Raw genomic sequence first — 18,845 nt, forward strand, 5'->3', positions numbered from 1 at the left:
AAGTGCTCAGGTAAGCCTCCTGCCTCAGCCTCCCAAAGTGGTGGGATTATAGGCATGAGCCACCCCACCTAGCCTGAGTAAACTTTATATTATATAAATTGTATGTTAATAGAGCTGTTAAAAATATACCCCTTTTTAATTTTTTAAAATTTATATTTATAGAAATTAATTATACACACACACACACACACACACACACACACACACACACACATATTTGCAGGAGGCCTGAGACATGACGAAGCCCTGTAGCAGCCATTAGAAGTAGTTTCCTGATGACTTCACCTCATAAATCAGTGCTCTCATGGCACAATTGCTAAATTAGCTATGAATCAATCAAACTCTACGACAAGCAGCTCACATTTCTCCACTTTGAAAAAAAAAAGATGAACTTTTTCATTGCCTGAAAATTACACATATTCTATCTATAACATAGTAATACATGAATAATATAATTATTTTGTAAATGAAATTAGGATGGACCTACCATGTGCTTTTTATGAAGGAAGCTGGTCCCTAAAGCATTTTCTTTTCTAAGCTTTCCCAAAATATTAATTTAATAGCTTACTAATGAGTTTTTCTAAGCTTAACATTTAGCTCACCAGTCTAAAGTTTGCAGAATTCACCTCTGGCCCTTTCTAAAAGTGAAGATACTTTCTATGTTAGGTCTTCTGAAACCTACCATTTCTCCATGATCGAGGATTAACACTGTTGCGGAATCTTACATGTCAGTTCTTTTAGTATCTGGATTGCAATTCATTTATAGGATCTAGGTATTCTTTCAATATCTCACTTATTTTGGGTTTCAATTGTAAGTTAATCATCACTTTATTATTATTGTTATTTTACCATTTCCAAGATCATTCTGAGACAGAGGGAGAAAAAAAAAAGAAAAGAAACATAGTTTTGCTTCTGTCAAAATATTTGCTTCCATTTCCCTATAATGGGACCTGGTCACCAGTAGGTAGTGCAAAAATATTTGAACTTACAAATGCAGGTAACTTGCCCCTTCTTTCTGCTGTTAAAAAAAATATAGCATGCATCCTTATTGAAAAATTCAAGTATTTATATAAATATATACAGTAGAAAAAAGTAGAAGCCCCTCATAATTCACCTTCCTCAAGAGTGAGAATCACTGTAGTGGGCTGAATAATGGTCTCTCAAAAGATATTCCTGAGCCAGGCGCGGTGGCTCACGCCTATAATCCCAGCACTTTGGGAGGCCAAGGCGGGCGGATCACCTGAGGTCGGGAGTTTGAGGCCAGCCTGACCAACATGGAGAAACCCCGTCTCTACTAAAAATACAAAATTAGCTGGGTGTGGTGGCACATGCCTGTAATCTCAGCTACTCGGGAGGCTGAGGCAGGAGAATTGCTTGAACCCGGGAGGTGGAGGCTGTGGTGAGCCGAGATCACGCCATTGCACTCCAGCCTGGGCAACAAGAGTGAAACCCGGTCTCAAAAAAAAAAAAAAAAAAAAAAAAAGATATTCCTGGCTTATGCCTGTAATCCCAACACTTTGGGAGGCCAAAGTGGGAGGACCACTTGAGCTCAGGAGTTCAAGACCAGCCTGGGTGGGCAACATGGCAAAACCCCATCTCCACAAACACTACAAAAAATGAGCTGAGTGTGGCAGTGTGTGTGGCTGTAGTCCCAGCTGCTCAGGAGACTGAGGTGGGAGGATCACTTGAGCCCAGGAGGTAGAGGCTACAGTGAGCCATGACTGTACCACTGCACTACAGCCTAGGAGAGACAGTGAGACCCTGTCTCAAAAAAAAAACAACAAAAAAAAAAACATAGTCCCCCTCCTAATCTTCTCTGGAACTTGTAAATGTTATCTTATTTGGAAAAAGGGATGTCGCAGATGTGATTAAGGATTTTGAGATTAAGTGATTGTCATGGATTAACCAAGTAAGTCCCACATGCAATTACAAATGTCCTTTTGAGAGGCAGAAGGAGGTCTGATTCACACAGAAAAAGGAAGGCAATGTGATGATGAAGTCAGAAGCCAAGGATGTCAGCAGCCAACAGAAGCTGGAAGTGGCAAGGGACAGCTTCTCTCCTAGAGCCTCTGGAGGAAAACTGGCCTTGCTAATGCCTTGATTTTAGACTTCTGGCCTCCAGAACTGTGAGAGGATAGATTTATGTTGTTTTAAGCCATCAGGTTTATAGTGATTTGTTACATAAGACACAGGAAACTAATAATAATCATTATTAATACTGAATATTCTAACACATACTACTATTAACCAAATAGGGATCATAATACACAAAATTGGACATCTTTTTTTTTTTTTGAAGAGGAGTCTCGCTCTGTCGCCCAGGCTGGAGTGCAGTAGGGTGATCTTGGCTCACTGCAACCTCTGCCTCCCTGTTTCAAGCAATTCTGCCTCAGCCTCCTGAGTAGCCAGGATCACAGGTGCGCACCACCACGCCAGGCTAATTTTTGTATTTTTAGTAGAGATGGGGTTTCACCATGTAGGTCAGGCTGGTCTCGAACTCCTGACCTCGTGATCTGCCCGCCTCGGCCTCCCAAAGTGCTGGGATTACAGGTATGAGCCACTGCACCCGGCTGGACATCTCATTCTTTTACATAATCATGGGGAATTATGAGAAGACAATGGGGTCTGGGGGTTTACGCCTATAATCCCAATACTTTGGGAGGCCCAGGTGGAAGCATCAATTGAGGCAAGGAGTTCAAGACAAGAAGAGAATGTATTGTTGCCCAAATTTTTCTTATCTTACCTTTTCCCCTCATAACATTTCATGAGATTTACATTCCATGCAGTAAATATACTGCATTAGAAAACGCTGGACCAGAGAAATTCATTCTCTAGTCCTATACTCTGATGTAACTCCTGACATTGAGTGCACAAAGGTCAGAGAAAGGACTGAGTTCTGGTATATGTGTAACAATGTGTTTTAGGTTTAAATAACTGAAAACTTATTTTAAGCATATTTCTATCATCTACATGTTGAAAATACTTGTGGATAAAATAAATAATGTCTGGAATTTATTTCAAAATAATTTGGTTGTGTGCTGAAGGGGTTGGGGATATAAATGAGACAAAAGTTATCATTTGTTGAAAACTGTTGTAGCTGAGTAATGGGTATATGAGGGTTCACTGTACTAGTCTCTTTCTTTTTATTATTTATTTTTTAGAGACAGGGGCTCACCATGTTGCCCAGGCTAGTCTTGAACTCCTGGCACCAAGCAATCCTACTGCCTTGGCCTTTCTCTTTACTTTTGTGTGTTCTTGAAGTTTTCCAAAATAGAGAGTTAAAAAAGAAAAAAAAAGGAAAAGAAATGACTGGATCCTAGAATGGTTCTGCTACAAATTCTTATTTAAATATATGCAGTTAAAATACACAGGATTTATTTTAAAGAAACTATTATTTCCATCAAACAATATCACTTCATTTATCAGGGGAAATAACAGAAGCATTACATTTGAATATTCATTTCAATTTTAATAGTACGAGACCAGCCTGGTCAATATGGTGAAACCCCATCTCTACTAAAAATACAAAAATTAGCTGGGCATGGTGGCAGGCACCTGTATTCCCAGCTACTCGGAAGGCTAAGGCAGGAGAATCGCTTGAATCACAGAGGCAGAGGTTGCAGTGAGCCGAGATTGCACCACTGCACTCCAGCCTGGGCGAGAGACTCAGTCTAAAAAAAAAAAATTCAATTGTAAGATAATCTAAATCTTCTGATTTCAAAAACGCTGAAATGGAGGAATTGTGTATATCTTTAGCCAATTGCTTTTGGTAAGTATATTGTGGCAGAGACTATATTCACATACAGTACTCTACTCCATTTCCCAGATTTGGCCAAAGTTGGATGAGCAGATGTAACATATCTCAATTCTGGACTGAGGCAGTTAAAAGTCACTTTGCTTTGGTTTTCCTGCTTTAATGACAATGTAGGTTAAATTCTGAGATGGTGGCTTGACAATATGGAAGAAAGGTGGATCCCTAAGCCACTGGATGGAGAACCCTACTGACTCCCACTGAACTCTGAGCAAGAGAAACATTTCTGTTGTGTTAAGCCATTGATATTTGGGGATTTGTTACCACAAAACAGCCTAATAATATTGTGAAAATAGACAAAGACTGCCCAAATGGAAACAAACAGAGGCTATTTAATCAGATCTTACTATATAGGTAGGGAGTCAACCACTGTCAACTTGTGCTTGGCAAAGATTCAAAGGCAAGCAGAGGAGTGGGAAATCTTTATACTGAAAAAAAGGGGAAGACTTCAGGTATGCTCTGATTGTAGGTTGTTGGCATGGGAAACTGGAGGTGGGCTAACTGGTGTAAGCCAAAAATAAAATTGTAAGTCCCTCAACCATCTGAATGAACCCCTCCTCTCAGCCAAGGGCATTTGAAAGTTAACCTGAAAAACTAGTTCCAGCCATGATGGGAAGCGGGGTTTGGCCATACCTCATTATTCCCTCCTCCCTTTTGGAATTCAGGCACAGCTGACCAGCATTAACATTAAAACAAATCTTAAGACTGACAAATCAGACTCTCTGTAGCAATAAGATACCCAATTCCAGCCTGACTCTAGCATAGTATCACATGACAGATGGCAGGCCCTGAAAGAAATCCAAGTATTTGACCCCAAATTATGTTTCTTTGCCATATCTTCAAACAGTCCTGCAAAGCTCTCTCTTGTGGGGAAAATCTACATTCTGAAGATAATTCCCTTCCTTTCTCAGGCCTTTTGCCTGATCCAGGAGAGAATCAACCCTGATAAGAAACATTTACAATGTATTATCTCTGAAGCCTGCCACCTGTAGGCTTCCTTTACATAATGGGAACTTTGGTCTCCACAACCCCTTACCTTAACTCAGACATTCCTTCCTATTGATTCTATCTGCATAATGGGAACCCTGGTCTCCACAACCCCTTATCTTTTTTTTTTTTTTTTTAGATGGAGTCTCACTCTGTTGCCCAGGCTGGAATGCAGTGGCTTGATCTTGGTTCACCACAATCTCTGCCTTCCAGGTTCAAGCGATTCTCCTGCCTCAGCCTCCTGCGTAGCTGGGATTACAGGTGTGCGCTACCATGCCTAGCTAATTTTTGTATTTTTAATAGAGATGGGGTTTCACTGTGTTGGCCAGGCTGGTCTCAAACTCCTGACCTCGTGATCCACCTGCCTCGGCCTCCCAAGATGTTGGGATTATAGGCGTGAGCCACTGTGCCTGGCCACAACCCCTTATCTTAACCTAGATACTCCCTTCTATTGATTCTAGGTCTTTAGACAATAACAACACTTTCAACCAACTGCCAATCAGAAAATCTGTCAATCTACATATGACCTGGAAGCCATCTGCTTCAAGGTGTCTTCCTTTCTGGACCTAATCAATGTACGTCTTACATATACTGATTGATGTCTTATGTCTCCCTAAAATGTATAAAACCAAGCTGTAGTCTGATCACTTTGGGCACATGTTCTCAGGAGCTCCTGAGGGCTGTGTCATGGGGCAATGGCCACTCATATTTGGCTTAGAATAGATCTCTTAAAATATTTTACAGTTTGACTCTTCGTTGACACTGGAAGTGGGGTATCCTATGTGGTTGATTTGGGAAGCATATTTGGCTTTCTCTGAGTCGTCCCGAATTGGAAGTAGGCACAAAAATTAGCGAAGCTGGTAATTACTGACCAAGTCCTGACAATTTGGGCCTATTGCTACATAGGTCATGGGTCAGAGTTCTAGCTTTATATATGATCTGGCCATTGTCCATCTGTATATTCTAGTGTTTCATTATCCTAATACAGAAAACTGGTACCTGGAAGTGAGGTGCTGCTACAATAAAAACCTATGCAGTCCTGCCTTAGTGATACTGCCTTAGTGGTCAGGTTGAGGGCTGAGAGGAAACAGATACCGGAGACTGGAAAGATGGAGGATCATGTTTTATAGTGGCAAAATATCTGGTAAAGCTGTTGCCTATAATAACTTTTCATACAACTACAAGGTCAGTGAACATACAAAGAGGCTACTGACGGTGTAGTCTTATAAGAGTTTGGTAAAGAGGATTTTGGAAGTGAATATTGGCTGCTATTAGATATTTGGCAAGTATTATAAGTAAATGATGAGTTCAAGAAGGAAGTAGCAGATTTGAAAGCAAAAACAGAAGAGAATAGAAAAAGTTCAGAAATTTAAAGCCTTGAAGGATTGGAAAAGCAGCTTGCACCTAGACCCCCAGAGGCAGGATTAAAAGACTGAACACAGATGCCCACTGAAACAAACCCCTTAGCTAACTAGTGCTTCTGTGGTTAAGACCATATTAAAGATGTAGCCTTCCCGTCAAACCTAATAGCCTCAAACAACCAAATGAGAGGAGGAGGAATAGACGCTCTTAAATCTTTGGATGAGTTTACCAATACATGTGAACTTCGATTGTGGTTACTGACACATAGAACTGATGGAAACCAAACAGATCGGAAGAGGCTTGCTAACTTTAAGGAAACTGTTTTGTTAAAAAAATATATCTTTTGGCCGGGCGCGGTGGCTCATGCCTGTAATTCCAGCACTTTGGGAGGCCGAGGCAGGCGGATCACGAGGTCAGGAGTTTGAGACCAGACTGGCCAATACTAAAAAATACAAAAATTAGCTGGGCGTAGTGTCATGTGCCTGTAGTCCCAGCTACCCAAGAGACTGAGGCAGAAGAATAGCTTGAACCTGGGAGGCGGAGGTTGCAGTGAGCTGAGATTGTGCCACTGCACTCTAGCCTGGGTGACAGGGTGAGACTCTGTCTCAAAAAACAAATTTTTTTTTTCTTAAATCATCTCAAGTTCATACTAAAAAAATCTTTTTGTCTATTCAAAATTTAAAACCCTTGGGCCCCCAACTTCTATGAGCAATAAGCTAGTTGAAAAAGATTTGTACGTTCCAAAGGGAAGGTACAACACACACTTCACAGGTGGTCAAGGATGATCATTAAAACAATGGATGAGAGAGTTCCTTCCAAATAAATCAAGGTCCAATCTCCCCTACCTCCAGGGCTGGTTGCTTACACAGAATCTGCCTAGGAGATTTCAGATTATAGATCAGCATTTGCTGCTTATCTCCCATTATTCTCTTTTTCTAGGAAGAGTGCTTACTGTGGCCCTTGTGTACTGCGGTTTCAGTGAGTAAGGGGAAGAGAAAAGGAAGGGAGACAGAGAGGAGACACAGTGAGTGACAGAGAGAGAGAGTGCACGCACACGCAGCACACAGGACACATTACTTCACAGGTCCCTGGACCAAGAGGAACCATATCTGGACCTGATTAAGAGATTATTGGGCATGTGGACCACAGGACCCATGAATCTTGCCTCTATCACTAATCAGGGCCCAATTTCTTAGCAAAAGAATAACATAATACCGTGAACATCTTTCCACAGTTAGGTGTCATGTTTCTTTTATTTATTTATTTATTTTGAGATAGAGTTTCGCTCGTCGCCCAGGCTGGAGTGCAATGGCGTGATCTTGGCTCATCGCAACCTCTACCTCCCAGGTTCAAGCAATTCTCCTGCCTCAGCCTCCCAAGTAGCTGGGATTACAGGCCACGTGCCACCACACCTGGTTAATTTTCTATTTTTAGTAGAGACGGAGTTTCTCCATGTTGGTCAGGCTGGTCTCAAACTCCTGACCTCAGGTGACCGCCCACCTTGGCCTCCTAAAGTGCTGGGATTACAGGCGTGAGCCACTGCGCCCAGCCATATTTTATCTTCTATTCTCTCTTTTCTTTTTTAATAGAGATGAGGGTCTCGCTATGTTGATGAGGCTGGTCTCAAAATCCTGGCCTCAAGTGATCCTCCCATCTTGGCCTCCCAAAGTGCTGGGATTACAGGTGTAAGACACCATGCCCAGCCAGTATCATGTTTGTTTGATTCTAAGCATGCTTTTCTACATTTTAATATTTCTAAAATTTAGGGCCGGATGCAGTGGCTCATGCCTGTAATTCCCAAACTTTTGGAGGCTGAAATGGGCGGATCTCTTGAGCCCAGGTGTTTGAGACTAGCCGGGGCAACAGAGTGAGACCCCATCTCTACAAAAAATAGAAAAAATCAGCCAAGTATGTTGGTGTGCACCTGCAGTCCCAGCTTCTGGAGAGACTGAGGTGGGTGGATCAATTGAGCCCAGGAGGTCGAGGCTGCAGTGAGCCGTGATTGTGCCACTACACTCCAGCCTGGGCATCAGAGCAAAACTCTGTCCCGGAAAAAATAAATAAATAAATAAATAAATAAATTGAGTATATCTTAAGATCAACCCTTGGGCCCCCAATTTCTATGAGCAATAAGCTAGCTGAGAAAGATGTGTACTTTCAAAGAGAGAATACTCACCCAACACACACTTCACAGGTGGCCAAGGATGATAATTAAAACAATGGATGAGAGAGTTCCTTCCAAATAAATCAAGGTCCAAACTCCCCTTCAAAGCAGAGAAGTTCTAGAGTAGCAGTCATTGCACATGCCTAACTTAACCATACATAAAAGTCGAAATCTCTGTTACCTCAATTGTATTATTTTCTTTTTTTGAGACAGTCTCCCTCTGTTGCCCAGGCTGGAGTGCAATGGTGCCATCTCGGCCCACTGCAACCTCCGCCTCCCGGGTTCAAGCAATTCTCCTGCCTCAGCCTCCCAAGTAGCTGGGATTACAGCACCCACCACCACACCCGGCTAATTTTTTGTATTTTTAGTAGAGATGGGGTTTCACCACGTTGCCCAGGCTGGTCTCGAACGCCTGACCTCGGGTGATCCACCGGCTTTGGCCTCTCAAAGTGCTGCGATTACAGGTGTGAGCCACCATACCCAGACAATTGTAATATTTTCATTGGCAGCACCATATATGATGCTCAATATGTTTTTTCTTTTTTTCTGTTTTTTGTTTTTTTGAGAAGGAGTTTCTCTCTTTTGCCCAGGTCGGAGTGCAATGGCGCGACCTTAGCTGACTGCAACCTCTGTCTCCCGGGTTCAAGCGATTCTCCTGCCTCAGCCTCCCAAGTAGGTGGAATTACAGGCATGTGCCACCATGTGTGGCTAATTTTTGTATTTTTAGTAGAGACGGGGTTTCACCATGTTGGCCAGGGTGGTCTTGAACTCCTGACCTCAGGTGATCCACCTGCCTTGGCCTCCCAAAGTGCTGGGATTATAGGCATGAGCCACCGTGCACGGCCTCTTTTTTTCTTTTATCATTATTACTTTTTTTTTTTTGTGAGACAGTCTCACTCTGTTGCCCAGGCTGGAGTGCAGTGTCGTATTCTGGCTCACTGCAACCTCTGCTTTCCGAGTTCAAGTGATTCTCATGCCTCAGCCTCCGGAGTAGCTGGGACTACTGGTACCCACCACCACACCCGGCTAATTTTTGTATTTTTAGTAGAGACAGGGGTTTGCCATGTTGGCCAGGTTGGTTTTGAAGTCCTGGCCTCATGTGATCCACCCACCTCAGCCTCCCAAAGTGCTGAGATTACAAGTATGAGCTACCACGCCCAGCTATTATTATTTTTGTAAATAGAGATGGAGATCTTGCTAGGTTGCCTAGGCTGGTCTCAAACTCCTGAATTCAAGTGTTCCTCCTGCCTCAGCCTCCCAAAATACCGGGATTACACCATGCCTGGTCCACAAAATGTTCTGAAAAGATTCCATTGTGATATAGTATTGTGCACTCAAACTGTCATTCAATAGACACTGCAATTAAAGGCATAAGTAATTATTAAATTCAAGCAAGATCACAGAATTTTCAAAGGTAAGACGACTCAAAAATCTGCCAAAACTTTTGGAGTTATCTTCAGAAGAAGCTGTTTAATTTCTAGCAACAGGTAATTCAATTAAGAAGAAAAAAAAAACCAAGTAAGCAAAAAGGAAAGGAAAGCAAAACCCCAGTATTCTTCAATATATCTTAAAATTATACACACAATCATAAAGACAATATAGGTTAAGATAATTAACTAGCATTATGAAAAGCAGCCTGTTAATCATGATGTTGCATTAACTAACCAAAGTAATTCAGAAGAATCCTAGATTCTGAATGTGAATAAGGCTGAGACTCAAAGTTTATTGTGACAGACGAAAATGGCATACAATTGAATGAATAAATGTATGCTATTATTAATAAAAGCTTTATGTTTACTTTCTTCCCGCTAAAAAATTGCTACTAAATAGACAGCTTATCTTAGATTTAGTGGTATTTCAGAATTGAGAAAGTATGATAGTTCAACCTTATTCCTTTAAATACCCTGATATTGAATTTCATCATGTAGATGTACTATTTTTTATTTATTTATTTATTTATTTTTGAGACGGAGTCTCACTCTGTCACAGGCTGGAGTGCCGTGGTGCCATCTCGGCTCACTGCAACCTCTATCTCTCGGGTTCAAGTGATTCTCCTGCCTCAGCCTTACAAGTAGCTGGGACAACAGGCACGCGCTACCACACCCAGCTAATTTTTGTATTTTTAGTAGAGATGGGGTTTCACCATGTTGGCCAGGCTGGTCTCGAACTCCAGACCTCAGGTAATCCGCCCGCCTTGGCCTCCCAAAGTGCTGGTTACAGGCGTGAGCCACGGCGCCCAGCTAGATGCACTATTACTTATAAATCCCTGACTGATGGACATTTAGGTTGTTCCTCACTTTTTTGCTAATGTAAAATAATACTGCAAACTGGTAACTTCAATTATACTGGTAATATTCTTGTTCTGAGTTCAGGTGGTAAGTTCATGGATATTCATTTTATTATGCCTCATAGTTTAATAAAATGAACATATGTGTAATATACATATAGCATATTCCTTGCACATAATGAAATTAGTTAATAAAAAAATTGCTGCAATAAAAATTCTTGTGCACACATTGCTGAGCATTTTTCTTAAAATAAATTCCCAGAAGTGGAATTGCTGGATCAAAGAGAATACATATTTAAAATTCTGATACTTATTGTCAGAATGCCTTCTAGAAAATTATAATAATTTTATAATCTTCACAACAAGGTATGGTTAATACTGGCATTACTAAATCTCAACAATCTTTGCTGCTATGACAGGTAAAAATTCAAATTATTACTAGGCAAAAAGAATTTTTAAAACAATTCTTCAAAGCAAAACTGCTTACCTTTTTAATCCACACTACGATGGGGCCAGATTCGTCTTAATAAACAATTCTGATCATGTCACCTACCTACGCCATAACTTTCAATGACTTTTAACCTCATGGTTAAAGTAAGAGCTCTGGAATCAAACTGCCTGGGTATGACAAATCTCCATTTTTTTTTAAAAAAAGTTCAGACCCTCATCAAAAATACAAGCATCGACAAACAAGTATCATTGATTAGTTTGTCAAACTTAGGAAAAAAAAATGGCACCATTACATAAGATTTCAAAGTGTTAACTTGGGTTGAATTAAGTTTATCAGAAAGGTACCCTGGCTGGGTGCAGTAGTGCACCTGTAGTCCCAGCTACTTGAGAGGCTGTGGTGGGAGGATTTGCTCGAGCCCAGGAGTTGGAATCCAGCGCAGGCAACATAGCGAGTTCCCATCTTTAAAGGAAACTGCATACTGACATTTTCTTCAGTTCACTTTCTAATAACTGTCGGATCAAAAGTGAAAGCAACACTGTATCTTCATGCTGAAAAATGGTTGCTGTTTCTACTTGGCAAAAATGTTATTCAATGACTAAATAACTTTTGTGATGTATAACAATCTCCCATTAATGTAAATAAAACATCTAAAATAACCAAATAACCAGGGTTAGAACCGTTCCAAGACTACTTATATAGAACAAGGACTTGCAATAAAAACAAAACAAAAATAAAAACGACCTACACAATGAAAGCCAGATATATTATACATTAAAAATGTAGTAGAAGTACTTTTGGTGAGCAGTAAGGCATATTCAATCAATATTTAGGCATAGAATGTGCCATTCCAAGCATGGACCACGATCTAGTTTCTTACAGTAGCAGCCAATTGGACTAACACAATGCTACTTCTTTCACTGTTCAATCAAATTCCTCCACTGCCTTAGGGAATCAACTACCCCATTTTACCGTCAGAGATAAGCTTTGTTTTCGTAGCACAGAACATTCATTCCAATTATAATGTCCTACCTTTTCTTCCTCATGGAGGAAATTTGATAAAAACATTTTAACCTTCAATAAATAATTCATAAAGTTCAGACAAGTTTCATGATCGCTAACATTCAAATCCATTTCCAAAACTGGAGTTATACAATATTACTTCTGTGCATGAGATTATACTTATTGTTCACTAGATTTATGAATAACTTCTGGAGGATGATATATGTTTTAAAAGTCGTATTAACATATTAACTGACAAACATTAAATTTTGTTCCCTTAGAAATTGACAGAGAAGTCAGAATGGGGATAAATCAAGTCATCTGAGAGGCATTCATTGAGCTACAAGCTATTTCAGGTTATAAAAAACACTGTTCCCTTAATTGTCGTTCCTTCATTTGCTGTATTTATATACACACTCCTACTCCATAAAGACCTCTCCATCTCTCTCACCTCTTCCAACTATGAACAGTAACCTAAAATCACACTGAACTAGACATGAGACTCCCAGGATTTCTCCAAGGTATATCCAGGATCAAGGCCCTCTGGGATCCAAAGAACTGTAGCTCTTTTACTGCAATTTTCCTTCAGAACCACCTTTCCCGTTCCTTCCCTCCTGGACACCGCCGACTCGCGTGTTGGGGGTGGGCTGGGAGACAGGCCGCCGGAGAGACAGGCTCTACTCAGCCAAACCTGCACCTCCGAGGCCGAAAAGCCTGGGGCTCTTCCTGCAGCACCGGGCGCGGCCAACCCTCACTTCCCCAGGGCAGGGCTCAGCTCGGGTCAATGCAACCAGCCAAGTCAGGCCCGGAGCGGGCCGGCTCTGCCCGCCAGTCCACAGCAACCTCTGGACCCTAGCCAGCGGGGATGGGCGTGGGCCCCGGCGGCCACCGCCCCGCCAACTCGAGCACGGGAGGAGAGCACCCGCTACGCCAGCCCCGGACCTACCTGAAGGGGAGAGCAGAGCTCCTGGACAGCGGTCACGGGCCTGAGGGCGGACGCTGAGGCGGCCGGAGCCCGTCCCAGCAACCCCAAGTATCCCTGGTGGGGCAGAGCGGGGAGAGGAGCGGGGGGCTGCCGCGGGCCAGCGCGGCCCGTCGCTGGGGTCGCGAGGACCTGGCTCTCCCCTTAACACCAGGCCACCGCCGTCGCCGCCATTTTGCCTTCCACTCAGTGTCGCCGCCGCCGCACTCCGCTGCAGGTTTCCCGGATGTGGGCATTTCCCGGCGTCGCTTGCGCGGGCGCCGAGGACTGGGGGCTTTTGCCCGCCCGGCTGCTGCGAGGGAGCGCGCAGCCTGCGGCCACCGGGCTTCGTTGCGTCGCCCGCCGCTCTGATCGTTCGTGAGCGTCGCCCCACGTCGCTCCCGCCTACCCCTGCCCATACGACTAGTCTGCGCCCGTGGGTTAAGGCTCTCTCCCGCCCAGCCTACTTGGTTGATTCAATCCTTTTTCCCATTGATCTATTTCTCTGGACCGAGTAGGGATGCGCATTTCACGGAGCTACGTTCTCAGAAGGGAACAACTGTGAGTTGCTCTGGGAAACCTCGCTGTGGATCTCAGAATTCGAGATTTTTGGCGCTTTGAAATAAAATTTTATTCTTGCTTAGCGTTCTTTCCCCGAACAAGCCGGTGAGCTTCCAGCATCTGTATTTTCTGAATCAGGCAGATAAGAAATTCTTGAGCTAGGACTGATTGATTAGCAGCGGTTTAGAGATCTTATCTGTCAACCGCATCCGTAGAATGAGGTCGTTATTGCCATAATTGGAATAACGGTGACGGTGCGACAAGAGGTTTTACTTCTGGTTAAGCTGAATGTAAAGTGTGGGATGGGATCGTTGGGTTTAATGTATAAGGTACCGTCCACCCTTTGTGAAGATCGCCTTTGCCAGTTTTTCCTCTAGGAAATATACAGTTGGTGTTTTCAAGTACCTTCTTTCGTAATTTTTCTACTACAGAGTATAAAAAAATTAAAGACGCCTTTTTCTGACGTTAAAGTAATAACTGGCTACTTACTGTATCTAGAAATCCAAATGTGAAAACCTGTTAAAAGATTATGTTCCGGCCGGGCGCGGTGGCTCACGCCTGTAATCCCAGCACTTTGGGAGGCCGAGGCGGGCGGATCACAAGGTCAGGAGATCGAGACCATCCTGGCTAACACAGTGAAACCCCGTCTCTACTAAAAAATACAAAAAATTAGCCGGGCGAGGTGGCGGGCGCCTGTAGTCCCAGCTACTCGGGAGGCTGAGGCAGGAGAATGGCGTGAACCCCGGGGGGCGGAGCCTGCAGTGAGCCGAGATGGCGCCACTGCACTCCAGCCTGGGCGACAGCAACTCTGTCTCAAAAAAAAAAAAAAAAAAATATTATGTTCCGGCCGGGCACGGTGTCTCACGCCTGTAATCCCAGCACTTTGGGAGGCCGAGGCGGGCGGATAACGAGGTCAGGAGATCGAGAACATCCTGGCTAACACGGTGAAACCCCGTCTCTGCTAAAATAATCAAAAAAAATTAGCCGGGCGTGATGGCGGGCGCCTGTAGTCCCAGCTACTCGGGAGGCTGAGGCAGGAGAATGGCGTGAACCCGGGAGGAGGAGCTTGCAGTGAGCCAAGATTGCGCCACTGCACTCCAGCCTGGGCGACAGAGCGAGACTCCGTCTCAAAAAAAAAAAAAAAAAAAAAATTATGTTCCAAGAATATTTGGTTGAAAGTCTATTTTCTACAAGCACAGAGTTTGTAGAAGGTAGACAATGTGACCCAAGGTGAGTCACTAAAGAGCCCCAGGGCTTACTTTCTTCAACGGAAGGGTAAGTGACCCACAAAGACCTTTTCAGCCCTAAAATTATATGAATTATAGGAATCTAATATGTCCACAAGTCTGCTTGCCCTATCCAAAAGGATTATGCATCTGGAAGAGCAGACTGCCCCCAGAATCCTGTCACCTCTGTCATCAACCCATGGTACTTAAGCTCCTCAATGCTCTCTAAACCCAAAGGAAAGTATCTCCACAAACTCTAGTCTTTGGGGAAATTCCTAGATAATTCAAGGAGCTGAGTAAATTGCTCTGTGTAGGACTAGGAGGCTTACTCCTGTGGAGTAGGGTGAGAGATGAAAGAGCAGGGAAAGGAGAGGTGGAATGATCAGGAAGAGAACAAACCGACGAGATGAAAAGCGGCGGGGACTGTAGGTGCGGAGAGTGATAATGGTTGGGAATACTTACTGTGGGTGCTGGATGTGTGGGAATGGTGATACCTGCCATCACATTTGCAGGTTTTTATATTATTGTGATGGAAGATCTTGGTCCAGTTTCAGCCTACTCAATTCTTCAGTGCTTCATGGAAATGGGGCTTTTTTGCTTTTAGCAATAGATGTAGAATCTGATTTCCATGCTTGTGTGACCTTAGATAGGAATTAGGGGGCAGTGTACATGGAAGATGTCTGGAGACCAGTGTGGCCCTGAGAACATAAACCCTTCCAGAAATTCATGCGATCTTAGGGGAAGACACCAGACTATGTGCCACCCACTCTTAAGGAATGGGGAGTTGTGCTCCATCTTCTTGAAAGTAGAGAATCCAGCCAGACTCTGTCCCCAAAAAATAAATAAATAAAATAAAGTGGAGAATTCAAATAAATTATTTGAAATTCTGCAGATTTATCCCTTCTCCTTCATTTATTCAAACATTTATTGGCCAGGTGTGGTGGCTCACACCTATAATCCTAGCACTTTGGGAGGCTGAGGCAGGCGGATCACTTGAGGTCAGGAGTTCAAGACCAGCCTGGCCAACATGGTGAAACCTCGTCTCTACTAAAAATACAAAAATTGGCCAGGCGTGGTGGGCACATGCCTATAGTCCCAGCTACTTGGGAGGCTGAGGCAGGAGAATTGCTTGAACTCGGGAGGTGGAGGTTGCAGTCAGCCGAGACTGTACTACTGCACTCCAGTCTGGGTGACAGAGCAAGACTCCGTCTTACAAAAAAAAGAAAACAAAAAGCAAAAACATAAACAAAACAAAAACCCTTTATGTCAGTATGGATGGCCTCATGGATATTTATTTTATGCTTTGGGCATTTATTTTGTTGCTCAAGTTGTTTCAGTTGTGGCCACTGGAGCTCTTTCAGTTGGCATGTGTATGTGTGTGTGTGTGTGTGTGTGTGTGTGTGTTCATGTGTTTTAAAGAACTTTCTGCCCAGTTTGGTGGCTCACCCCTTTAATCCCAGCACTTTTTAATCCCAGTACTTCTGGTGGCTGAGGCAGGAGATCACTTGGGCCCAAGAGTTCAAGACCAGCCTGGGTAACATAGCAAGACCTCACCTCTATAAATCAGCCAGGTGTGGTGGTACACAACTGTAGTCCCAGCTACTCAGGAGGCTGAGGCAGAAGGATCGCCTGAGCCCAGGAGGCTGAGGCTGCAGTGAGCCAAGATCTAGCCACTGCACTCCAGCCTGGGTAACAAAGCAAGACCTCACCTAAAAATTAAAAAAAGAACTTTCTTATTTTCTGGCAGTACAAGCTGCTCCAAAATCTTTTCAATTTTTTTTTTTAGATGGGGTCTCACTCTGTCACCCTGGTTGAAGTGCAGTGACATGATTATGGCTCACTGCAGCTTCAACCCCCGACTCAGGTGATGCCTCAGCAGCCGAGTAGCTTGGGATTACAGGTGCAGGCCACCATGTCCAATTTTTTTTTTTTTTTTGAGACCAAGTTTCTCTCTTGTTGCCCAGGCCGGAGTGCAGTGGCGCCATCTCTGCTCACCACAACCTCCTCCTGTTGGGTTCAAGCAATTCTTCTGCCTCAGCCTTCCTGAGAAGCTGTGATTACAGGCATGCGCCACCATGCCTGGCTAATTTTGTATTTTTAGTACAGAAGGGGTTTCTCCATGTTGGTCAAGCTGGTCTTGAACTCCCGACCTCAGATGATCTGCCCATCTCGGCCTCCCAAAGTGCTGGGATTACAGGCATGAGCCACCGTGCCCGGAACGCCTAATTTTTGTGTTTTTTTGTAGAGACCAGGTCTCCCTATGTCACCCAGGCTGCCCTTGAACTCCTGAGCTCAAGCGATCTGCCTGCCTTGGCCTCCCAAAGTGCAGGATTACAAGCTTGAGCCACCGCGCCCAGTTCTCCAAGGTATCTTGTATATTTCTTGCCCCGGTTCAGGGATCACCATTCCTCCAAAGATCCCTGGTTCCTTTTATTGGAATATGGTATAAGAAACCAAATCTGGGTGCTAGGTGTATGCCTTGCTACTGGTGTATCATGGATTCTAGGACCTCTCTGGCTAAGATTTTTTAAAGTTTATTCTACCCCTATAGAGGGGTAAAAACTCTTCTGATTTTTTGCAGCTACAAATTTTTTTTTTAAATATTTTAATTAAATTTAATGTAATTTAGTTTTGAGTCGTGCTCTGTCACCCAGGCTAGAATGCAATGGTGCAATCTCGGCTCACTCACTGCATCTCCGCCTCCCAGACTCAAGCAATCCTCCTGGCTCAGCCTCCCAAAGTGCTGGGATTACAGGCATCAGCCAGCTCGCCTGGCTGAACCTTATTTTAAATTAACATTTTTTACCTGATCAGCCAGCTTCTAGTCATTCTACTTCCCCTGCACCCCCTGGAGTTTTCTGCCCTCTTTGTACACGTCGAATGTAGGGAAATGCTGGCAACTGTCTCAATGCTAAGATGACTGTGGCCCAGGACCTAGCTGTTAATTGTTTTACATTGCCATTTAACATTAATGGTAGGTCAGAATGATACCAGTAAGAGTTCAAATAAAATAGTTGCATATCATATATTGGGTCTCCCCAAGCTTCATATCTGTAAAACAAGAGCATGACTACTGTTCAGACCTTCAATTTTTTTTTTTTTTTTTTTTTTTTTTGAGACAGAGTTTTGCTCGTTTCCCAGGCTGGAGGGCAATGGAACGATCTCAGCTCATCACAACCTCCGCCTCCCGGGTTCAAGTGATTCTCCTGCCTCAGCCTACCAAGTAGCTGGGATTACAGGCATGTGCCAATATGCCCGGCTAATTTTCTTTTTTTTTTTAGTAGAGATGGGGTTTCACCATGTTGGTCAGGCTGGTCTCGAACTTCCGACCTCAGGTGATCCGCCCACCTTGGCCTCCCAAAGTGCTGGAATTACAGGTGTGAGCCACCGTGCCCGGCCCAATTTTTTCTTTTTTTTTTTTTTGAGATGGAGTCTTGCTCTGTTGCCAGGCTGGAGTGCAGTGGCATGATCTCGGCTCACTGCAACCTCTGCCTCCTGGGTTCAAAGTGATTCTCCTGCCTCAGCCTCCTGAGTAGCTGGGACTACAGGCGCCTGCCACCAGGCCAGGCTAATTTTTGTGTTTTTAGTAGAGACGGGGTTTCGCCATGTTGGTCTTGAACACCTGACCTCAGGTGATCCATCCCCACCTTGGCCTCACAAAGTGCTGGGATTACAGGCGTGAGCCACTGCACCTGGCCAGACCTTCTATTAGTCTGAGCTAGATACTATTGACACCGTAAGCTTAACTAAAGGCTCAATATAAACTATATACTTTTGAATTTAGTATGCTTCTTGGACAAGAATCTAGAGTGGATTATTAAAAGGATGTTTCCACAATACAATTAAATAGAAGTACTATTCACAAAGGACCAGGAATTTTTCAATTATGCCAAATTTTTGATAGTATAACTACAGCACATTTTCTCACAATAACCTTGGAAATAAGATAAATGGAATGAAATGTCAATAAGTTAGGTTGTTTTATAAATATTTCAATAACTGTAGCCAAATACCAAAGATTCATGTTTCATTGATA

General features: G+C 43.4%; 1 protein-coding gene across 3 annotated transcripts in view; it reads right to left on the minus strand.

Annotated features, from left to right (window-relative positions):
- The window catches only part of LATS1 (large tumor suppressor kinase 1), a 58,908-nt gene extending 45,615 nt beyond the window's left edge, over positions 1-13,293 (minus strand). For 2 of the 3 annotated variants that reach the window (XM_055267107.2, XM_063632267.1), the window contains exon 1: positions 13,008-13,293. The gene's annotated coding sequence lies outside the window, so the exon portion shown is untranslated. The remainder of the gene's footprint in view (positions 1-13,007) is intronic. The other variant, XM_055267133.2, reaches the window with a different exon arrangement.
- Between the last annotated feature and the right edge of the window lie 5,552 nt (positions 13,294-18,845).

The sequence above is a fragment of the Symphalangus syndactylus genome, chromosome 2 (genome assembly GCF_028878055.3).
Source record: "Symphalangus syndactylus isolate Jambi chromosome 2, NHGRI_mSymSyn1-v2.1_pri, whole genome shotgun sequence".
NCBI lineage: Eukaryota > Metazoa > Chordata > Mammalia > Primates > Hylobatidae > Symphalangus > Symphalangus syndactylus.